Raw genomic sequence first — 25534 nt, 5'->3', positions numbered from 1 at the left:
GGCTTCATCATCGTCTGCTAAGGCCATTAACTTTCTAGAGTCTCACTCAAGGTGTGTCAGGTTGTACTGAATTCCTTAATAATTTTCTGTATGGAAACAACAGATAACTGGCCCTCTCTCAGTATGTTTCCGGAAAGGAAGATTTACAACGGATTACAGGGTTAAACGATGGACTCCTGAGTTGTTTCAAATGACCTCTCACCAGGCAGAATAATTAGTCCTCTGCTATATGGCACATACACTACCGATCTGGAAACACTTCTTCACACATACATACTTCCAGACACAGACGATTATTTTTTAAAATCCATCCGTCTGATAGAAGGTTTGAGTGTCTTCGGCCTTTCACGTATGAAATAAATTGGAACATCTACATGGCTAACAGTTTTGCTGATTCAGTACAACCATTTGAGGCCTTAACTGACGCTATGAGGGTTAACTCCAACTGCATACTCCATTCCATCAGTGATGGACGTCCACGAATTGGTTTCAGTAGACTGTAGCAACGATGTTATGTCTTCAACACTTAAAATTAAGCTCCGCTGGAGAAACATTAAGCTGGTCAAAGCTACTGTTTGATGCTTCTTATTACTGATACATCTATTCTTCCCTAGCACCTATACATGTATCTCAGTGCTAAAAGTTCCCTGAAATCGGAGGCATACTGCTATGCTGTTGATATCGTGAACAGTCGCGTAAATTGTATGTTATTCTGCCAAAGCATGTGAAAATACATGTAATTCTGAGAATGTTAATATTCTACTCGATGATTTCAGCATGAAATTTCACATATGGCATCGAATTCTTTCTTGTAAATTCTGATATTACAGCTGATATCGGTTTCGGTAAATTAATTCGCGACCGAGGACGTATTTCTCATCGAGCGAGCTGAGTACGTGAATACTGTTGTAATCCCAGGGTCTGGAGGAGGTCTCAACTTGTTGCAGAAATCACGACAGTAAGCAGGCCCGGCCGAAACAGATGTCTTCGCGTCGGAAGAACCAGCCCAGCCTTTGTACACCAGTTCGGAGAGTGACTGCTGTCTGATGAGGGCGGCCCGATCACGCATTAGGCGAGCGCATGTGTGTGTGTGTGTGTGTGTGTGTGTGTGTGTGTGTGTGTGTGTGTGTGGTGGGGGGGGGGGGGGGGGGGGGGGCAGTTCCCTCGTGGCCACTGGCCACCATGGATGACCGACCGACGTCGCTGGGGATATGTAGCACATCGACTATATACGGTGCATGTGCTTTGGTTTTTGGGATCCGTGTGTCTTCACGGTATATGCAGGAGTGCCTGGCGGTCGATAGCTGTATGCAGAAGTGATGATTTAGTATGCTGCAGGATACGAATTGTGTTTACTGCAGCGACGCAGTGATATGGCATGGTGGTATAACGTTTATGGTTTGAATGGTTCAAATGGCTATGAGCACTATGGGACTAACTTCTGAGGTCATCAGTCCCCTAGAACTTTACTTAAACCTAACTAACCTATGGACATCACACACATCCATGCCCGAGGCAGCATTCGAACCGGCGACCGTAGCGGTCACGCGGTTCCAGACTGTAGCGCCTAGAAACGCTCGGCCACCAAGGCCGGCTAACCTTTATGGTGATATGTCCTATTTGGAGATCTATTTCACGCCGAAAAAGTTCCAGCTTTCCTCGCCAGTAGCAGATCAGTGTAACTCACTGTCATTACAGGAGTTTCCGTGTTTCGTGATCTGTAGACCAGTTTTGCATAGTTAAATTGTTGGGGCAATATGAGTTCTATATGTTTCATTCGATATATTTAAAAATAGTTTTCCTCTGAAATTTTCGTAATTTGTCCATGAGCAGAAAGTGGTAGAAAGTGCTCCCACACCAACAGCAGCATTTTGGAGGGTAAATTCAGTAGGAATCAGTCACGATGCTCCATTCACCAGATGTTCCGTGACGTCAGTCACAAAACATCCTTTGTGAGGACGCATAGGAGTCTCTACAGATTGGTTAGAACAAGACAGGGGCACAAAAAGGGATCGACAGAAGGGTCTCTGACGTACTAGAGTCACGTGATGTCTCTTTTGTGCGAGCATTTTGGAGGGTAAATTCAGTAGGAATCAGTCACGATGCTCCATTCACCGGATGTTCCGTGACGTCAGTCACAAAACATCCTTTGTGAGGACGCATAGGAGTCTCTAGATATTGGTTAGAACAAGACAGGGGCACAACAAGGGATCGACAGAAGGTTCTCTGACGTACTAGAGTCACGTGATGTCTTTTTTGTGCGAGTGCTGAGAGACCAGTCCAAGCAGGCCAGCCTTCTCTGGTTCGGATTGGTGAGCTACTGTGCCACACGCGCCATTTTGGTTCCAGACCTGCAGTTGTACGACCTCGGAAATTCATCAAAAATACCAGCCACTTTTCTCGTCTGTAGGATATTGCTTCGAATTCTAGGACAATCTTTTAAACATCCAATCTGTATGTGTCTGTGGTTTTTTTTTTTCGCGATCTCTTGTGGGTTTCGAAATACGTCATGAACTCTTAGATATGTAATTTTTCTGATTCTCCCATCTGTCCTTAGGCACCAACGTGAATTTTCCGTTGTAGGACCATTCTACGAAAAGTGAGGAAAATGTAAAATAAAGAAATGATTGCTTAGCATCCCGACTCCAAAAGCAAATGTAAAGACAGTTCAGCCTTTTAGACAAGTGATGAACACCACAGTAGGAGGTATGTGTAATTCGATCTTTTAAAGTCACTGCAGTTCTCGTTTCTCTGTAATTTCTATGCTTATCCCAGTTCACGGAGTTGTTTCAGTCATCGATTTACGCCGCGTCTTCTTTTCTTTTCTTTTTGTAATTTGTAAGTGAAGCAGAGAGATTTATTTTGTCTTGTAGCTGAAGGGAGCGTCCTATGTAGAGTTACTATTTGTTTTCAGTCCACCTCATCCTTTTTTCGAATGGTGTTGTGATTATTTTCCCAGAAGGATGGCACCAGTGCTGTGACACCATCAACTTAGAGCCGTACTGCGATTTTAGGCACTCGTTGTGTAGCACTGTGCATACATATGCGTAATTAGCAGTCATCATTACTGCAGATAGCCTAATAGCTACCAAACATTGTAAGTAGGCTGTTAATGTTTTTTTATTGGTAACCCCACGTAGCGCTCTGTATGAAGATCACTGGCTGTGCTGTGTGCAGTCTGTGGCTGGTTGGCAATGTTGTAATACTCGCCATTGTAACGTTGGGCAGATGGATGTGAACAGCGGGTAGCGTTGTGCAGTTGGAGGTGAGCCGCTAGCAGTGATGGATGTGGGGAGAGAGATGACGGAGTTTTGAAATTTTTAAGACTCGATGTCATGAACTGCTATATATATTATGACTATTAAGGTAAATACATTGTTTCTTCTCTATTAAAATCTTTCATTTGCTATCTATGCCTAGCAGTAGTTAGTGCCTTCCGTAGTTTGAACCTTTTATTTAGCTGGCAGTAGAGGCGCTCGCTGTATTGCAGTAGTTCGAGTAATGAAGATTTTTGTGAGGTAAGTGATTTGTGAAAGGTATAGGTTAATGTTAGCCAGGGCCATTCTTTTGTAGGGATTTTTGAAAGTCAGATTGTGTTGTGATATAGAAATAATATGTGTCAATTTAAGCACAGTCTTGTATAATTGTTCTAAGGGGACGTTTCATAACATAAACAGTACACTAACCTAACCATCCACTGAAATAACTGATGTTCCGATACTAAAGGTAGTCTAATTTGAGTATTTGGTACGTTAATGACGTATGGTTCATATTTTGGGGTACCTCTTCCCACTGACAAAGGGTACTACTGTTTCCTAAAAGGGGCGGTTCAGGTAATAAGTTGAGTAACTTCGAGAACATCTTGTCTACTCTTGTTCATTAGTCTGCGTATTCTGACATTGGCCTGTCGATATACATGTTCATTGACATCTTTTCTTCTTAGCAGTATCAGCTTATTCCAGCGAATTAGCAGCTTTCACTGATTTAATACTAGGCAGAAATCCAATCTTCATTTGGATTGCACCTCCTTGACTCTTGTGCAGAAAGGCGTGCAGTATTGCGCTGCATCCGTTTTCAGTAAGCTACCACAAGAATCGAAAAATCTTAGCAGTAATACACGCACTTTCATATCCAAACTGAAGTCTTTCCTCACGTGTCATTAAACCTATTCTGTCGTGGAGCTCTTTTAAAAATTAAGCTCATTCCTGTGTTACATTGTTGACTGCGTTATTAAACTTATAGCATGCCCTCTTTTTAGGATTCACAAATATTTTATATTATCTATTATTAGTTTTTTGTTGTAATTCCATGTACTGACACGTTCGATGACCACAGAGATTTGCTAATCAGTTTGGTCCGCCGGAACAAGAAGAGTAAAATAAGAAAAGTTTAGAAAAATGTTTCTTCGTCAGGACAGATACTATTCTCTTCACTGTACTTACGTTATTTCAGACAGACGTAGATGTTACAAGAAAGTCCTAGTTAGTTTCAATGCTGCGAGACTAAGACTATATTTACAACATGTTCAGAAGTGAATTTCGTGTTACATGACACACAAGAATAATTTCAAATAAATCATCCAACGGCAGCCTCTCCATATTCAATTCTGCTTTCTGCAACGATAATGAATTAATGTTGTCGTTTAAGTAAGTTACACATTTTTCAATATGTCCCAAATCTCGTTCTTCTTTGATATGGAACGAAATGGTTCAAATGGCTCTGAGCACTATGGGACTCAACTGCTGTGGTCACTAGTCCCCTATACTTAAAACTACTTAAACCTAACTAACCTAAGGACATCACACACATCCATGCCCGAGACAGGATTCGAACCTGCGACCGTAGCAGTCGCACGGATCAGGACTGCGCGCCTAGAACCGCGAGACCACCGCGGCCAGCGATATGGAACGAACGAAGTTCATTAATAAGCCTACTTTCTTCGCACTGCTTCTGCTGTCTATATACATGTATTAAAATCATATTAGTATCTCTAAGTTAATTATGAATAACAATTTGATGTAGAAGTAAAATAGGTAAATTGCCTTACTATTTATTTAAATACCACAATTATCTCTACGAGTTTGTTATATGTTTCTGCAACTTAATTTGGCTGGGAAGTTCGGTGATGTAGAGCCTGCAGTCTAAATTGTTTGTTATTCGAAATCTGATTGCTCTTGTGTGTACTACGATATATTTCATAGCACTGTTCTAGACTTTAACATGGTAAACAATCATCCAACTCATCGCTCTCCTGCAGAAATCGCTGTGTTTGGTTTTATCCTGACGGGAAAAATAATAGTAACAGTGCACACTCAGCTATAGCAGGAGTTTGCTCAAATCACATCTTAATTGAAAGCTAAATAAAATCATTTTCACTCCCGCTGCATCCTTTGCCGTCTTCCACCTCAGTACCATTAGCATCTTGAGACAATGCAATCTAACGTTCCATCTTCATTTTGTTACGTGTATTATGAGAAGTATTACAAAAGTTGCCTACCGGATTAAGGGACGCATGGAAGCAGTTTCTCTTCTGTTAACGATGTCCTGCTGAGTAGTCCCCACCCAGAGATTCAAATGTGGGTACTATATTACCGCAGGAATATTTCATCTAGGATCAAACAACATTCCAGAATCATTAAACTATGCAGCGGAAATGCATGCATTTGGGAAAAAAAATGGTTGTAGTTTCTCCATTCTTGTAGCTGTGCCAACACAGAAAGCCTCTGTTGGCTGATGTTACAAGGCCAGATCAATTCTCCAGACATTTTCCAGACTACTAGAGATGCGTTATCGGCCTCTGAGTTGATTGAAAGAGACCGACCCTTCTAAGCAGTGAGCGATTAGTGCACTGGCACCCCAAGAGACACGATGAAGAGAGTGTTTATGAAAATGGGCAAGACAATCACTGCATTAACGCAGAAAACACTGAGCCACCTTATACCGTGTGTAAGCAGTAACTGTTTACAATGTGCCACAGCCGTGCACAGGAAATCGAGAAGAAACGGTGTCATCTACAACACTTGTGGTCGATCAAGTTGTGAAGTGACCTCAAATAGCTCTACAGAAGCCTTAGACTTAGAGAAAAAATGAGTAGCATCTTATTTGTAGAATATTTAATGTAGATCAGTTTTATACTGGGATACATTTTCGCCGAATACCATTGTTTAGAAATATTCAACAAAACCTTACGAAAAGGGACCTTCAAATTCGGCCCAACACCCGCACTCATCCGTCACCAGTCAGTATTTCTAGTAGGTTATTGATGACACTCTGTCCTACTGTTGTATGTGCACCTAGACGAATTGTTTCAGGAATTCGCCTTTTGGTCATCACTGCCTGTAGTATAAAGCAACCAGCTTAGTCTTGTACATTCACACTGGAAAATTAAAGTCTGTATCAATGTTATCTCACAGATTGGTGGATTTTGGCAGCATAAATATGACTATTAAATCGTTGGACTTTTTGTTTCTTTTTTTGTAAATTCTTAATATGAAATACTTTACTTGTAAGGATTAAGCTTAGATCCAACTGTAAACGTAATTAGTTTGCTTACAACGTTTACGAAAGTCTTTTTCTTGCATTAGACTTATGCAAAACCTTAAAATTACGTTAAGTCTATAGTTGATGAAGTCTGTGGCGTAATGTTAGGAAACAGTTACCATCTGCGGTCTGTACTTCTGCTCTTGATTTGTAAAAGGAATCTCAAAGGCAAAGGCATTTGACTGTTACACCCTCTTGGTTGAAATTACATGCCTTTCATGCTTTTCGTCGGTTTTTCTAAAGGTAAAATGCCTAATGTTTCGTCATTAATTCAGAAAATTTGTAAACTTCCATTATTATGACAGAGTCACTCAGTTATTGCTGTATTTATTACTCTGTTCTTTAAAGATGTTCACTTCCAGTTCCTCTCTGATTTCATCATTCATCCCCCTGTCAGATGGTATGTTTGGACATATTCTTGTTAGGAATCGCATATGAGATGCTTTTATTCTCTGTTTATTTATTTTTGTTCAGTCGATTATTTGCTTCTGAATATTATAGTTGGTAGTGACATCATTTTGTGCAACTCTGAGGTGTGGGGTTGATCTGTTATTCTGTTATTCTGCGCAACGGATTAATCTGAGATGTAACCTTTACCCTGTGGCTCCTGCAAGATGCAGTTTCGACCATCACACTACTACAGAAGTCAGACAGATGCTCCTAACGTTCTGAAGAGACATGACTGAAAAACTTTCAGCAATACATATCTTCTGGAGTCGTCCGCTGTAAGGAAATGACACAAAAATTCACAAAATTTCTTACGTAACTAGTGGCATACATGGGTACGGGAGTGGTGCTAGTTAGTGTAAGAAAAACATGAAACTAACGAAAATTATTACCTATTTTGCAACAATTCTGAGAAATCACAATGGAACTTTTAGTTATGAAATGAACAAGTTATATTCTGGTTCTTTTCGGAATTTGAACTTACCTTTCAAGGATAGGATTCGCTAATGAAATTTCTATACAAAGTTTAAGATGGTTGTTGGCTTCGCAGAATGGCTGAGAGGCGCGCCTACTCAACTTGAATAATTATCATTTAGAATGATGCTAGGTATGGTCGAGGCTGTTGCGTGTTACATGCAGTGAAGTGTACTGTTGTGGAGGAAATGTGGGACTCGCAATAGCTGTAGCACACAATGCCGTAAGATGTGATGAATGCTGTCTGCGGAGCTCGCTGCTGAAAAATATAATAACTCTGGTTCTATCTGGATTGACCTTCACGAATCAAACTCTCCCTATGCCTTGACGAAGTCAAGGATTCCTATTCTCCCCTAGTCTAACTATTGGCGTGGTACACCGGTCAGATAACCAGTCCACCGTGATGCCACTCAAAATTCGCTTGCAGGCGTTTAACTATAACTCTGTCCGTTCACACCACACGATAAGTGTGTCGGCCAAGACAGTGAACAACGCTTAATTGCAAGGACTCAATACAGAGTAGCAATTCGATTCGCTCTCGACAGAGGTGCTCTCCCAGTGCAGTACTGAGGAGAGACTTTTTCCTCACTATAAGACCGACAACGGAACGGCGCCTCTCCACGCCAGACGTGAAGGGGTATATCTTTCGGTCTTTTCCATTATTCCTGCAGCTCAAAGTGTCAGAAATACCGTCTGCCAATCAGCATTGATCTTCTAAAACGGGAAATGACGTTTCATTTAAGGCGACCAATCCGGAAACCTGTAGCATTGGCGTTTGGCGTTTGCTGTCTCCCTGTAAAAATCTCTGAAAGTGCGTGCTATGTGTAAAGAATGCATGGGCTGGTCGCTCCCACACAATGTAGCGGAACTTGCTTTTAAGCCGAACATGGGGTTGTTCCCCCTTTTCACTCGGGCCCACGCTATCCACTACATGGGCGGTCACCGGCGGACATAGGCTGGGTCGTCCTCTGAATGGACCGGCGTCCTGTTGTACGGTGTCTCTCCCAAACTAAAAGCTTCTGTGCTCGTCGTGTCTGGAATGTGTGTGTGTACGCCACCGTCGAGTATTTCAACCACGGTGAGCTTACTTGTTAACTGCATATCGTTTACATGAATTCATACAACAATGACTTTATCTTATCGAGATTGGGATCGAATGAAGCGTCTTGATGTGTGGAATATGATTGTGAGGGCGGAATATGTAAGCAATGAAGGTCAGGAAACCATGACGTCTTACGTACCTCCCTCCTTCTGACAAAATTTTTATCTGGTGTTTGTCAATGCTGAGGAAACCATGGACAAAATCGTTCAAAAATTTTTCTTTTAGATTTTCCAATAAACTTTTCTCAGTCATTCTTAACAATTTTTCTAATGATTTCTTTATAGCTATAGTTTCTATTATTTTAATTCTGCATTTTATGTTTTGTTGTTAGGCAAATATAGGCTTTACAAAGGTTGTTATTCTTTGTCGTTGCCAGTATGTGTCTCTGTTTTTCTTTTTCATTTCAAAAAATTTGTTTTTACAATATTAATTTTTCTAAACTTGTAAATGTACAGTGTATCCTGTTTTAGTGTGGTTATATCTTTTCTTTAGTTAAGCTTGCGTAAATGTTCACAAAAGCTCTGTAGTGTTACTTTGTTTTATTTATTTAGGCATTATCTTTTTCGTTATTTGTCATTGTTTTATTTATTTGTTTATTTATTTATTTTTGTAAGAATGAAGAAGCATTTCCTCTTAATTCTATCCTAGGTATTAATAATATTTCCCCAAAAAGTTGTTTTTGAATGTTACTTAAAGAAAAAAAATTCTGAGCAAATCCTTTTCTAGTTTTACATATAAAAGAAATAAATAGACTTTCCATGAGTTTGTGAGATTATATAATTAAGCTTTACAGAAGGTTAAGGTATCTATAAATTGTGGACTTTACATACATAAAAAATAATTACTTTTACAAGAAACGAAAAAGGTACTTTTACAAACGTATCATTTCCTTAACTCTACCTTTGTGTTACAAATCATGCGGGAAACACTCTAGCATGCGATGCCAGGTCTTTCTTGTTGACAATGTCATCATGGAGTGGTACTTCCAACCGATGATGGTGACTGTGGCTTACTGCATAAACAGTAATGTCTTGGTACTCCTTCGCTGTCACACCTTTGACGGCATGGCAGTTCGATGATTGTAGTTGACTACCGACGATCGTCACCCAATATTGTGCTGTGACGTCTTGGTACTTCACACCTGGTTCGGTATGGCAATTTGATGATGTGGTAGGGAGAATACTGTTCATTTTGCTGAATCTATTTCTAGATGATGTAGGTTCGTACTACTTAATAATCGGTTTGCCGTTCGCTTGTATTTGTTAGACGCGTCAAGGTATATTTTTGGAGAGGTGGTTGCAGTAGCTGCTATGCCTCAAAATTCATGGGAAGACGTTTGTAGTAATTTGCTTTGTAGGATAGGAAAGAAAGATATCTTGCTGTCTTCTGCCCTTCTTCACCTTGCATCTTCTGTTCTTCTATTTTTTCTTGCATTCTTCTGTTCTTCTTGGGCTAGGTATATGCGAATTTTAGTGTAGGAGTGATATAGGATTTCTAGGATGTGACTACCTTTCCAAATGTTACTTGATGAGTTTGTAGATCTTAGTAATTTTTTGTGCCTTCATTGTCGTCTCGTCATATTGTGATTCACCCCACGCTCTTCTGTTGTGTATCAGCGTCGTGATATATGAAATGTCCATGCAACACGTTGTCCTCCTGATGTCCAATCTGGTTTGCAGCCTGCATTTCCAGTGTGGCGTTGGTCTTCATGTTGTTGTTATTGCCCTAAGTGCTTTCTCAACATGTCTGTACCTTCTCCGTTGCTATCTCGAAGCACCTGGTGTTAAGAGAACTGGTGATTGGTGTTGGTGGTGATGTCCCTCTGATGCGTAGAAATATTTACAATTTTTGTTTTACATATATTTGTTATTTACAAAAAAACTCTGATTTTATATAATGCAAAAATTTTCTGATAGTGGCAAAAATTATTCTATATGTATATGATATCTTTTCTTTGTTCAAATTATGTCCTACCACTTCTTCATTCTTTTAGTTGTTGTGTACCATTTATTGTTTGTGTGAATGTTGTAGTGTACTTGATACTACAAGATATTGTTAGTGTGTTTTGTGTCTCTTTTTCTTTTAATTAATGTGTTATTTTCTTGATTTATTAACCCCTTTCGCAGTTTTAAATTCAATAATTACGTTTTGAGGTATTTGATGGCGTAATTTGTACGTCAGGTTTCTCCTTGCTGTGTTGTTCTTGTCTCTGTGGACCATAATTTACTCTATAGTTATTCGCGCCCTGATCTCTCCAGTTGCTGTTTCTAACATCGTGACCTCTTTCAAAGTACCCTTGACCTTTGGCATTTCGATTCCTAAATCCAATCCGCCACTGTATGAGTGTCCATTACGGTTCCTATTTCGGTACCAATTATTCTGGTTTTAGTTTCTATGCCGGTCGTCTCCATTGCGCCACTGTCCTTATCTGTTAAATTGCCTGCAATTATTGGTGTTAGGATTACGATTAATATTATTATTAATATTATTGGAATATTCGTTCCTAGTCCTCTCCTTTTGCTGTTTCCTTTCCTTTCTTTTTTCTTTCAACTCGTCTTCTTTAAACATAAAGTCAAATTCCCTTAAAACCTGCTAGAATTCTTCGGTATTTTCATTTTTTCCTACTGTTGCCTGTTTATACTTTACCGGTAATGTCATTCTACACAGACGTATCAGCTCTGTTACTGTTTGATTTGTCTAGGCATTAATTCTTTTTGTTCATTGTATCAAAGACTTTTACCGCGTTTTTCTCTCCTGACTATTCATATGGTGTCATCTGAAGCAATTCGTATTTAATTTTATTTTGCGCCTCTTTGGACCAATATCTTTCGAGAAATGCTGTTCTGAACTGTAAGTAAGACGTACAGGTAGACGCGATCTTTTGCATCACCTCTGCTACTGTCCATGACATGTGTGCAAAAACGAAGTCAAGTTTGTGAGCTACGCTCCAGTGGTTTGGTAAGCCTACTTGAAACTGGTCGATGAATGTGCGTGCATGCAAGCTACCGCCTTCTTCCTTGAAATGTTGAAATTTTCTAACTGTAAGGAAGTTGTCTGTATCATATATACTCATAAATCCGGTTTTTGGCTGATTCATGGGCTCAAATAATCTGCCACTGCCTGTGTAGTCGTGTTTATTCTCTGGTAATCTACTGCCTGTCTGCCTATTCTCAATTTCCTGACTCATATCCGCGTCATATTGCATCATTGGCGAACAAATGTGTTGTTCGTGTGTTTCTACTGTCCTCGTTCGTCGTATAGTACCTGTGCTGCTATTATGTTGTGTCATTGGATTTGCTGGTTCAGTTGCCTGTCTTTCGATTGCTATCTGCTGAATGTATGTGTTCCGTTTTTCTGGGTACTGTGCCTGGTCCTGTGGCATGTCACGTATAACTTTAATCGTGGTTTTCTGTTCCGATTACTGTGCGAGTGTTATGTCTAGCCTTGGTTCTACTTGAACTTTCTTAAACGGCGAGTGTACTGAATTAATGCTTGACGCGTCAGTTGTTTTGCTACAAGTGAAATCGGTCTCGATCTTTTCTTCGATAGTTCGTATCAACTGTGTTCGAAGCTTTTCAAATTGATCTTTGTTTTTAAGTTCTATTTTATTGATCCGCTGATCATTGTTTCAGTGCAACCCTTGCGACCTTCCTTTGAATCGCTTGTTCTTCCGAAATTTGTATTGCTGTTCGAGTGGCTTTTCTCGTAAAACGTTCCACCTTTTTGTTAACGTTTACGATGTCCAATTGGACCTTGTCCACGTCAGTGCGTAATTGCTGCTGACCTTGTGTTAGTACCGGAATTCTTTCTCTAGATTCTTTCGCGTCTTTGTTTATCTGAGTGATCTGACTATCAATTCTGGCGATCCCTGCTTCCATCTGGATTTTAACCAGTTGGGTCTGTGTCTTGATAGCCTGATTGTCCTGTTTCAATTCCAGATTATCCTGTTTCGATTCCTGATACTGTTTTGTTATCTGTGTATTCTGTTTCGTCATACTAGCGTTAATTTTTTGTAACATCTCCAGGATCGCGTCCTGTCCTGTAACACTACCTTGTGTTGACCTACTTATTCTCGATCTATTGTTTTCTACTCGGTCAGTTACCTCGTTTACTGGGCTATGCTGTGGCGTTTCTAAGTTTGATAAGTGTAATAACCCGTGCTGTCTGTGTTGAGGACTAGTTGCGTTTGTCATTGAACCATTACGTGGCGCAAACAACTCCGCATTCTCCCCTCTCTGTTGTGTATGCCTTTATTTGCAGGCTTTGTTGCTTCTGTTACGGCACCTTTTCGTGGCGCTCGTACTCCGCAAAATTCTATGTCTGCTGTTGGGGTATATTTAGAATATGTACGATAGGTTCAACGTACTCTAAATGTTTCCCCTCTTCCTGACTGTCTACTTCTCTTTGAACGTTAGCTAACTGCCGGTTCATTGACTGTATTGACGTGTATTTTGTTCCTGAATATGCGGCAAACAAACGCGTTTCCTGTGCTCGTTTCGCTTCTAATCTTTGCCATTTGCTACGTGGTTAGTCTATATGTGGCTCAGAGAAATTCAATGTTCTCATCCCTTCCATTCCCATCTGTCTGATCTGTCTCAATTTTATCCCAGTCACACTGAGCCTACTGATTCTGCAGCTCCCCGACTGTCCTATTCTCTGGTTCACCGTCTGTCCTATTTTCAGGTTCACCTTCTGTCCTATTCTCAATTGGCTCGTTTACTTGTTGTCTGTCTGGTTGATTCTCCCCCATCTTGTCTACTTGCTGCCTCTCACGTACCCTTTTGGCTTGTGCTCTCGTTAACATGGAAATCCTTTCAACACACCACAACCCTATCTACGAAACTGTACGACCACTTACCAGTTGGTTGAACCAACAACAACAACAACAACAACAACAACAACAACGTCGTGACTTCCCGGCTATTGTTCTGTCTGCTCTGCTACATTCTTCAATCTCTACCTGTGCGCTCCCAAAGGGAGAAAAATGTTATTTCTTAATTCTAATTTATATTATGCTGCGTCACACTGCGTCTCTGCGTCAATCTGTGTCTGTGCCTATCAACTGAAAATTCTATGCCGTAAAAGCTACATAAAAATACTAAAAAAATGAAAAATTTTCCAACGCAATAGCACACGCCCTTTTCCCTACATTTCTGCTTTCTTTACTACCTGTATCTATACTGATCCCAATCTTTGCAATAGCTATTTAATACATGAAAGAAAGTTCTTCAATGTGCTACTGCTGCGACCTGCCGCAACTAACTATCCAGACCCTTTCCTATCCTGGTAGCTTACAAAGTTTACCTATCCTGGCAGGGTCGCCATTTTCTGAGGTGTGGGGTTGATCTTTTATTCTCCACAACGGATTAATCTGAGATTTACCCTTTACCATGTGGGTCCTGCAAGATGCAATTTCCACCCCCACACTACTACAGAAGTCAGACAGACGATCCTAACGTTCTAATGAGAAATGCCGGAAAAAGTTTCAGCAATAAATATCTTCTGGAGTCTACCGCTGTAAGGAAATTTGTTACGTAACTAGTGGGATTCTTGGGTACTGGAGTGGTGCTAGTTGGTGTAAGAAAAACATGAAACTAACGAAAGTTAATATTTATTTTGCAAAAATTCTGAGAAATCACAATGGCACTTTTAGTTATGTACTGAATAAGTTATATCCTGGTTCTTTCCGGAATGTGAACTTACCTTTCAAGGATAGGATTCACTAATGAAATTTCTACACAAAGTTTAAGATGGTTGTTGACTTCGCAAAATGGCTGTCAGGCGTGCCTACTCAACTTGAGTAATTATCCTTTAGAATGTTGCTAGGTACGGTTGAGGCTGTTGCGTGTTACATGCAGTGAAGTGTACTGTTGTGGAGGAAATATGGGGCACGCAATAGCTGTAGCGCACAATACCGTAAAATGCGATGACTGCTGTCTGCGGCGCTCGCTGCTGACAAATAAGATAACTCTTTTTCTATCTGGATTGACCTTCACGAATCAAACTCTCCCTCTGCCTTGATGAAGTCAAGGATTCCTATTCTCCCCTAGTCTAACTATTGGCGTGGTACACCAGTCAGATAACCAGTCCACCGTGATGCCACTCAAAATTCGCTTGCAGGCGCTAAACTATAACTCTGTCCGTACACACCACACAATAAGTGTGTCGGCCAACACGGTGAACAACGCTTAATTGCAAGGACTCAATATAGGGTAACAATTCGATTAGCTCTTGACAGAGGTGCTCTCCCAGTGAAGTATTGAGGAGAGACTTGTTCCTCACTTGAAGAGTGACAACGGAACAGTGCCTCTCCTCACCAGACGTGAAGGGGTATATATTCGGTCTCTTCCATTATTCCTTCAGCTCAAGGTGTCAGAAATATCGTCTGCCAATCAGCATTGATCTTCTAAAACGGGAGAATAACGTTTCATTTAAGGCGACCAATCCGGAAACCTGTAGCATTGGCGTTTGGCGTTTGCTGTCTCCCTGTGAAAATCTCTGATAGTGCGTGCTATGTGTAAAGAATGCATAGGCTGGCCGCTCCCACACAATGTAGCGGAACTTGCTTTTAAGCCGAACATGGGGTTGTTCCCCCCTTTCACTCGGGCCCACGCTATCCACTACATGTGCGGTCACCGGCGGACATAGGCTGGGTCGTCCTCTGAATGGACCGGCGTCCTGTTGTGAGGTTTATCTCCCAAACTAAAAGCTTCTGTGATCGTCGTGTCTGGAATGTATGTGTGTACGCCAGCCTCAAGCATTTCAACCATGGTGTGCTTACTTGTTAACTGCATATCATTTACATGAATTCATACAACATTGAATTATCTTATCGATTGTGGGCGGAATATGTAAGTAATGAAGATCAGAAGACCACAACGTCTTACACAACTTATGTATACTTTCCTTTCTAGCTCTAATCCTGGGGTTTCTACGGATTGTTCTGTAGCTGTAGTAAAATACTGTAGTAAAAAATGAGATAGGATTTCCTAAGACACTGAATGAGTTTACTTAATCTCTTTTGTAATTGTTGGTAGTTGTTTTGCTTAGAATTGGTTTTTAGCCGCAAAAAACATAACTTCTGTTTTCTTTGAAAATGCAAATAGATCACACAACTCTAAGTAGCTCCTTGGAGTGTGTTCTCATCTCCAAGCAAGTTATGAACTTGGAGACTAAGCAGTTGCCGATCTGGCGAATTATTTATCTCAGTCATATTTGCCTACAAAGAGGGAGTCCTTAAATTTGTGAGGATCAGAAAACATCTGTAGCCAATCCATTACCAATAGTTTCTGAGAATATTATTCATCCGCTATGTCGGAGTCCTATGAGGGTTACTTTTCAAAAGCTGGTTACAAGAGCACTGGAATGAGAATCTGACTTACTCTAATTTCACATTATTTTACTCGCTGTATAGAGAAGCTGTAAAGATCTACAAGCACAGAAATATTTAATAGAAAAAAGAAGGATTAAAACTAGGCAAGATATGGCGCTCGACTTTGTACCAATGAAGTGACAATCGGTTACCTGTAATCGAGAGAGATAGTTTTAAAGTCGAAAGCATGTGACGAGTGGTGGCGCCATCTAAGCGCTCTATACAAGCGCGACCACCAGTGCCTAGCAGCCAGTCGCCGACTCACCTCAGAAGATGTTGCCCGCAGTAGGCAACGAAACGTCAGGCAGGAGAAGAAGTTTTATGTATGAACCACGGCAATTCAGCCCGGAAGATTTAATTAATAAAGACACTGGCCGTGAAAGCTTACATGTTATGATGAGATCGAATTTCATTTATAAATCACGAAGTTGATCAATTTCTCCTTCTTGGGTAGATATATTGTCATACTGATTTTAATAGCTCTGAGCACTATGGGACTTAACTTCAGAGGTCATCAGACCTTAGAACGTATAACTACTTAAATCTAACTAACCTAAGGACATCACACACACCTAGGCCCGAGGTAGGATTCGAACCTGTTACTGTAGCACCTCGAACCGCTCGGCCACCCAGGCTGGCAGGACATGGACATAAAGAAGGGGAAGAAGGAGGGTATGAACAAAGAGTGATGGGGCGAGGTGGAAGGAGCAGATGGACACAGGGTGAGGAGGAAATGGACAGAGAGAGCAGGTGTGTCTGGAATTGGTGGACCGATAGATGGAGGGGAGCAGAGTTGTACAGGACAGGGCGAGGATGAGATCGATGAAGATAGAAGAGAATAGTAGATGGACGTAGAGGGAGTAGGAGGAGTTGGATAGTGAGAGAAGAAGCAGATGTACAGAGGGGGAGGAGCATATGGACAATGGCGTAGGGGGCCAGAGGAGGTTGATAGAGAGAGAAGTGGAGCAGACAGAGAAGGAGTGTGACTAGAGAAAGAGTTATACAGAGGAGGGGTGGAGAAGACAAGCAAGAAGGAGGGAGTAAGGATTAGATGGAATGGGAGAGGGAGAGGCAATGCTAGATACTTAGCTAGTTATATTATATATACGTTGCCCTTTTAACCCTTTCATATCTTCTGCCTACAATTGTCTACATTAATTGTACCGTATTTTAGCTCTAACACAGGTACCATTTTTCCTAATGGTAACCTTAGGTGCACATGTGTGAATGTTCAACCTTACATCATGCGCAGATACTGCCAACTGCTGGGCGTCTCCATTAAAGTACCAGCAAGTCAATGTAGCAGTGCGCAGCATCTCATGACCACCAGATTACATAGATGTGGTAGTTCGCTTTATTCCTCTGTATAATTGGATATTGTTGTTGTTATTTTGCGTGCTAGTTATTGAATATCCATTTCACTATTTATTACAACAGAAAATATTTCCTAAGTAGTTATAATATTCTATAAAATGCTGTCAAGTGTACGAAGTATGTTTTGGAAAAGGGTACACACTTTTGTATAAATATTGCATCGAAAATCATTAAAATATAACCTAAGAGCATTAACACATAAAGTTAAATTTTCCTTCCTCCAGAAAAAATAAAAGTGTGAAAAGGTTAATATTGTAGAGTTTAGCGATAAATGTGAACTCCTGGAAAATACGTGTAGTAAACCAGGAAACTCGACGTCTCAGTTAAGTATCTGTCCTGAAGCTCTAAGTAATTTCTATATCTTACAAATCTGCTCCCTAGTCCCTGCACTTAAAATAGTTATACAGTAAGCGAGAAGTTGCTTCATCAAAACCGAAACTCAGAACTACATTTCCAAAATTTACAACATTGTTAGCTGTTTTTGGGAAACGAAAACGTCGTAAGTGATATAACCATTGACTAATTCGTGGACACAAATTTTCACACCAAGTAATTTGTACTATCAGAAACGTTCTCGTCGACCTAAGTGATATTCACATAAATAATTATTTAACGTCAATCAGAGGTGTCGCCAAGTGTTTCCATCAGTGCTTCACCCATTTATCAAAGAAATTACTTAATAATTAGAAATGTTAAAGATAATCAGTGCTGGCACTTATACTTTCAGCATAGAGCTTGGAAAATAGCATTGAAAGGTGAGACTACAACTGCTTTATTATTATCATAATTACTATTATGTGGTACAAGTTTATATGGCAACTAGCTCAGCAGATGACGAAGAAACTCAAAAAATGTATGATGAAATAAAAGTAATTATTCAGATAGTCAAGGGAGACCAAAATTTTATAGTCATGGGTGATTGGAATTCGGCAGCAGGAAAAGGGAGAGAAGGAAACGTAGTAGGTGAATATGGATTGGGGGTAAGAATTGAAATTGGAAGCCACCTGGTAGATTGTGCACAGAGCACAATTTAATCATAGGTAACACTTGCTTCAAGAATCATAAAAGAAGGTTGTATAACAGAAGAATCCTGGAGATACTAGAAGGCATCAGATAGGTTATATAATGGTAAAACAGAGATTTAGGAACCAGGTTTTAAATTGTAAGATATTTCCAGGGGCAGATGTGGACTCTGACCACAATCTATTGGTTATGAATTGTAGATTGAAACTGAAGAAACTGAAAAAAGGTGGGAATTTAAGAAGATGGGACCTGGATAAACTGAAATAACCAGAGGGTGTACAGAGTTTCAGGGAGAGCATAAGGGAACAATTGACAGGAAAGGGGAAAGAAATACATTAGGTTTGAGGGATGAAGTAGTGAAGGGAGCAGAGCATCAAGTAGGTAAAAAGACGAAATATTGAATTTAATTGATGAAAGGAGAAAATATCAAAATACAGTGAATGAAGCAGGCAAAAAGGAATACAAACGTCTCAAAAATGACATCGACAGGAAGTGCAAAATGGCTAAGCTGGCGTGGCTAGAGGACAAATGTAAGGATGTAGAGGCTTATCTCACTAGGGGTAAGATAGATACTACTACAGGAAAATTAAAAAAGACCTTTGGAGAAAAGGGAACTACTTGTATGAATATCAAGAGCTCAGATGGAAACCCAGTTCTTACGAAAGAAGTGAAAGCAGAAAGGTGGAAGGAGTATATAGAGTGTTTATACAAGGGCGATGAACTTGAGGACAATATTATGGAAATGGAAGAGGATGTAGATAAAGATGAAATGGGAGATGTGACAGTGCGTGAGCACTGAAAGATCTAAGTCGAAACAAGGCCCCAGAGGTAGGCAACATTCCGTTAGAACTACTGACAGCTTTGGGAGAGCCAGTCCTGGCAAAACTCTACCATCTGGTGAGCAAGATGTATGAGACAGGCGAAATACCCTCAGACTTCAAGAAGATTATAATAATTCCAATCGCAAAGAAAGCAGGTGTTGACAGATGTAAAAATTACCGAACTATCAGTTTAATAAGTCATGGCTGCTAAATACTAACGCGAATTCTATACAGACGTATGGAAAAACTGGTGGAAGCGGACCTCGGGGAAGACCACTTTAGATTTCGTAGAAATATTGGAACGCATGAGGCAATACTGGCCCTACGACTTAGCTTAGAAGCTAGATTGAGGGCAGACGTGGGGCAAAATAGGGAAAAAATTCGATTTTTAAAATTTTCATAATTTATTAGGTTGATGTTTTAAGAATGACATCTGAAAGTTTAGTAATCGAAATCTGCCTAGAACTACTATTAAAAAATTTTTCTTCCACCATCCGCGCTTGCCACGTCTCCTTTATCAGTGCTGTGCTCCACTCCTTGACACTAAATATATTTTTGTGGTATTTTTCAGTCACACAATCGAAATGAACAGCAGACGTATTTAGAAGGCTGTGACAAAGAATATACATGCCTGTTCCTCTGGTTATTAACATGATTTGTTTTCTAGAGCTTTTAAGACTGTTTTAGAGAGTAGTCCTTATGATACTCAAGTTAAAATTGAAAAACTTGAATGTGTGGGACATGTTCAAAAGCGAATGGATGGTAGACTTCTTAGACTGAAGAAAGAAATTAAGAGCAAAAAATTAGAAGATAGAAAGCCACTGGAAGGTGTTAATAGATTGACAAAGAAATTCACACATTACAAATATATTATGTGAAAGCCATCAGGGACAATGTACACCGTGTGAAAACAATGCAGCGAGCAGTGTGGGCAATATTCTTCTACAAACTTTCCACAAATCAGACTCCTCTACACCACCTCTGTGACATTTCGTGGTGGAAATATCTTCAGGCAGAAGCCAGTGGAAAGGCATAAACCCATAAGCATTGTTTGCCACTTGCTGTTTTAAATGTTATAAAGCCAACTTTGCGATATCTAGCCAATCCTGAACTGCTGAAAAAATGTGTACATGGGAAAACACAAAATTCAAATGAGAACTACAGTCATCTTATATGGATGCGTTGTCCCAAAACAGTGTTTGTGTCCTCAAATGTTGTGAAGATCGCTTCATTTGATGCCGGTCTAGTGTTCAACATTGGAAATATAGGCAGGATTAAGTGCCTGCAGAGATTAGGCTTCCATCCAGGTGCATTCACACTGAAGGTACTCTGAAGCGTCGATGAAGTGAGACTTGACATAGCCCAGGCAGCAGAGGAAACTATCCAAAAGATGAATAGGCAAAGGAAACAGGGAGAGAGAATACCCCAGCATGACAAGGAAGAGAATGAAGAGTATGTATATAGACATCATTAGGGAGTAGAAGCGTGGCAATATTCCTAAAAACTGAAATAAAAACTCTGAATGAGGTTTCCCGTAAAGTGATTTTTTAAAATTTAATGTACCTCTTCTCAGGAATTATAAGAGCTTACATCCTGAAATTTGGCAGAGTTGTTAACAAGTACGTACTGAATAATCCTTTTCACCAATTTTCTGTTATTTTTTCCTCTGAGAGAAGTTATCTTTTAAAATTTGAGAAAAATAGAGCAGTCCCGGATAACACAAAACTGAAAAATTTATTTGAAACTAACTATGAGCTGAAACAAAAACCTGTTGCACACATTTTAATATCCTTTAATGAAGAAGTAAACTATAAAGTTTCAGCTTTAATGCTTGAATAGTTTATGAGAAAAGGTACATTATGTGTACATTGGTAGTTAAAAATTTAAATCCTTATAAAATGAAATTCCATGAATATGGTCAAACAAAACTGCAGAGACTGTAGTTCATTATCTACTACACAGTAGTGCCAGTTTTAAGTTTATAACTGTAATCCATTAGGAGATATCAAAGTTTAAATATCAGTATGCAGTTTGGTCTACGTCTGCACTTAAGGAAAGGCAAATCTACGTTTCTTGCATTTGTAGGCTTAGAGAAAGCTTTTGACAATGTTGACTGGAATACTCTCTTTCAAATTCTGAAGATGGCGGAGGTAAAATACAGGGAGCGAAAGGCTATTTACAATTTGTACAGAAACCAGATGGCAATTATGTGAGTCGAGGGGCATGAAAGGGAAGCAGAGGTTGGGAAGGGAGTGAGACGGGGTTGTAGCTTATCTCCGATGTTATTCAATCTATATATTGAGAAAGCAGTGAAGGAAACAAAAGAAAAATTCGGAGTAGGTATTAAAATACTTGGAGAATAAATAAAAAATTTGAGGTTCGCCGATGACATTGTAATTCCGTAATTCTTGGAAGAGCAGTTGAATGGAATGGATAGTATCTTGAAAGGAGGATATAAGATGAACATCTACAAAAGCAAAACAAGGATAATGGAATGTAGTCGAATAAAGTCGAGTGATACTGAGGGAATTTGATTAGGAAATGAGACACTTAATGTAGTAAAGGAGTTTTGCTATTTGAGGAGCAAAATAACTGATGATGGTCGAAATAGAGAGGATATAAACTGTACACTGGCAATGGCAAGGAAAGCGTTTCTAAAGAAGAGAAATTTGTTAACATCAAGTATAGATTTAAGTGTCAGGAAGTCGTTTCTGAAAGTATTTGTATGGAGCGAAGCCACGTATCGAAGTGAAACATGGAGGATAAATAGTTTGGACAAGAAGAGAATAGAAGCTTTCGAAATGTGGTGTTACAGAAGAATGCTGAAGATTAGATGGGTAGATCACAAAACTATTGAGGATGTATTCAATAGAATTGGGGAGAAGAGGAGTTTGTAGCGCAACTTGACAAGAAGAAGGGACCGGTTGGTAGGACATGTTCTGAGGCATCAAAGGATCACAAGTTTAGCATTGGAGGGCAACGTGGAGTTTAAAAATCGTAGAGGGAGACCAAGAGATGAATACACTAAACAGATTCAGAAGGGTGCAGGTTGTAGTAGGTACTGGGCGATGAAGAAGCTTGTACAGGATAGAGTAGCATGGAGAGCTGCATCAAACCAGTCTCAGGACTGATGACCACAACAACAATATGTGGTAAGATCTTATGGGACCAAATTGCTTAACTCATCGGTCCATAAGTTTACACACTACTTAAACTAACCTACGCTATGGGCAGCACCCACACCCATGCCCAAGGGAGGACTGGAACCTCCGACGGGTGGAGCTGCGCGGACCGTGACATGACGCCCCAGATCACGCGGCTACCCACGTGGCTACAACGTGTTCCTGGCTGAAGGAAAGGTCACTAATGCTACTTCAATTGAATTTCTACAAACGACATTGCCTTGGAAATTTTATGAACTCCATTGTAACACCGAAGAAATGAAAACAATGAAATCTGCTATTGAACTATGCGACTGGAAACGTTACAAAGTGACTGCGACTGTAGCTAATCACTACCTGTACAATGTTAAACAGCGGATACGTTATAAACACTCTATTGGAGCCATTTGATTTATGTTTGTATAAATTTTCTGAACTGTAACGTATTAAAAAAAGGATTAATAGAAAGAAAATTAGTCAGTAAATACAATAGGTAACTTTTTAAATAGTTTTTTGTTTAATAAAAGCGAATGACAGGGCTGTGATCTAAGGTTAATGTTTAAATAGACATTATTCATATACAATACTGATCTACGAGACAGTGACAACGTCTGATAAAAACATAAGCGATTACCTAATTTACCAAGAGCCCTACCCCCCTCCCTCCCCCCCCCCCCTCCCCGCACACACCCACAATCACAAGCAAGCAAATACAATTTCATATCAGGAGATCTTGCAACTCTAGTGTCTTTTCAAGAAATGAAATACCGTTCTCCGTAAAATTGTAAGACGACAAAAAACTCTTTAAACAAACTAATGAAAAGACAGTGTAATAATCTAAAATCAATCTAAGGTTTTCGTTCTCCTATTTAATTTGTCAGTGGAGCAGATATCTGTCATATCTCCCAAGCGATTTTCTTCGCATAATATCTTGTTCACTATGAGTTACCTCTTTAATGTCATCTGAAAGAAATCGCGAATATAACAAACAAAATCATGAAGTGTCACAATATGCTCCATTACTTTGCTACTTACGAGGTCATTCAGTGTCAGTAACCACATCGTAATCAGTTTGTGAAATTTCTAACTCGTAAACATCAATACCGTATGTCTTGGAGAGTTTACTGACACCACATTACAGATGGAACGGCCGGTGTCCGCAATGACTTTTTGGGGCTATCAGGCACACATTAAATACATGTAGCAACTGCCAGCATGCTTCATGTATATAATGAAACAGATCACGTTAAAGAAGACTGTTCTAGGCGAAAATCCTGTCTGGAACTCTGGTAACTGTACGTGAAGTTTATTTTCTGATCTCGCAACAGGAGCAAGTGGTGAACAGCTAGCAGACGGTACATCATTAGCTGAAAGTAGTTCAGTTTCTTTTAACAAGTCCGTGACTGTCGACAGTAAGTGTGAACACAGTAGTGGTATCCCAATACTTCATACTAAGATGTATCTGTAGATGCACGTGGAAAGAGTCAGACGGATTTAAGAACGGCGTTTAAAGGTCCTTCAGATGAAAGCGTCGCCCATACCCGTAGCATAGCCGGAGATGATGTCATAGCTACCGAAAGTCCTTGCAATAAATGATAAACAATCCTCCCCTCAAAGAGTCGTTACAATCGCGATCGGACTGTTTCCAGGAACAACTCAGAAATGCCCTGGTTGGAGGTCGTTCATTGAGACTCGAGGAGCCGAGTTCCGGGTCAATTACTGAAACTATGGTAAATCGATGACACACCCAGCGGCGGCACCTGCTGATTTCCTATCAGAGGCCATAGAACAATCACAGCTGGACGCGAATGGATCTGATGGTAAAGATCAAGTTTCGACTCGAAAGTTTTAGAAAAAAATATCTGCGAGTAATAACAAAGGGTAGGACACATTGTGATACAAGAGTTCACAACAACTTCCATTAGTGTCTTAGGTGAACGTGAAATTGAAGGTATAACAATGTGCGACTTAGAAGTTGCGTCTCATGCCAAACACTAATTGTCTGCGGACAGTCGTAAGTCGGAAAGGGAAGTAGAGAAGCAGGGGATTGTGGGAGTCAAAGTGGAAGCACACGGAAGTACGAGAAAAAGAAGACGAAGCCTCATCTCAATCTCTACCGAAAATCAAGACTAATTATAAGGTCAGGATTAATAAATGTAGACATCTAAACTGACGAAAAAATCACTACTACAAAAAACCCGTGAAAATCAAGAAATTAGTACTTCCACCTTCAACAAATTTTAAAATAAGTTCAAAATGAACTGCCTGTAGCGGTTTTTATACGCAACTGAAATGGATATAGCAATACCGCAGGAAGTGCAAACTATTTGTGTAGATGAAATTTCTGGGTACAATATAATTCTCAGAGACCTGGAACAGCAGATGCTGCAGTATTATAAAAAGAAAGCAGTCTAGAAGCAGATACTGGGAGGCTGCTAAGTGGTGGAGGGATATGAGCACAAATAGAAGATGCAGTCTTTTTAGATGTCTGGAACAGGAAAATATGTGTGTTTTACCAACGACGTGGACCAGAGTCGTATTTGATGGTGATTTTATCTCTGTTGTTTGCAAGAAAGATCGAAAGTCAAATTCAAATAGACGCGTGGAACTCGAGTATATGGTTATAACTTTAAGTATGAGTAACACGTGAGAGGTAACAAACGAGGATTGACTATTATACACCTAGGTGAATAGGCCTTCAGCGAGGAGGGAGGACCGGATTTTCATCTCACAAGATTAATTACACAAATCGCTGCGTCAGAAATCTGGCCTACAGATTTTTCCATCCACGATACTTATATTACCAAAGTCATTTTACAAAAGGGAACACCTTTTCGTGGGAAAGCATAAAGGAAATACCGCCATAGCCTGAGACGAGGAAATGATCGTGGTGGTAAACGGGGGCCACCGTCACTAGCGTAAAGAAATATCCCCGCACTTTAAACTGGTGGGTGGAGCATGCAAAATGCAAACTGCGCAGATTGAGAAGACAATATGGTTACAATAAAAGTGAGAAGAATTTTATTTCATGTCTCTGTGAGAATTGTACCAAGATACACGAGTCATAACCTCTAATAGATACAGACAAAGCACATGTCAATGCAGAGACGAAAACTAGAAGATCTTATAGTGAAGTCTAGAGGTGACAATATTATCCAAGAGGAAAATAAGTCACTGTACCACCTAATCCTAACATGAGAGAGGACAAAACATAAAACAA

Source organism: Schistocerca gregaria, chromosome 6 (assembly GCF_023897955.1).
Source record: "Schistocerca gregaria isolate iqSchGreg1 chromosome 6, iqSchGreg1.2, whole genome shotgun sequence".
Taxonomy (NCBI): Eukaryota; Metazoa; Arthropoda; class Insecta; order Orthoptera; family Acrididae; genus Schistocerca; species Schistocerca gregaria.
Note: the sequence above shows the minus strand (reverse complement) of the source record.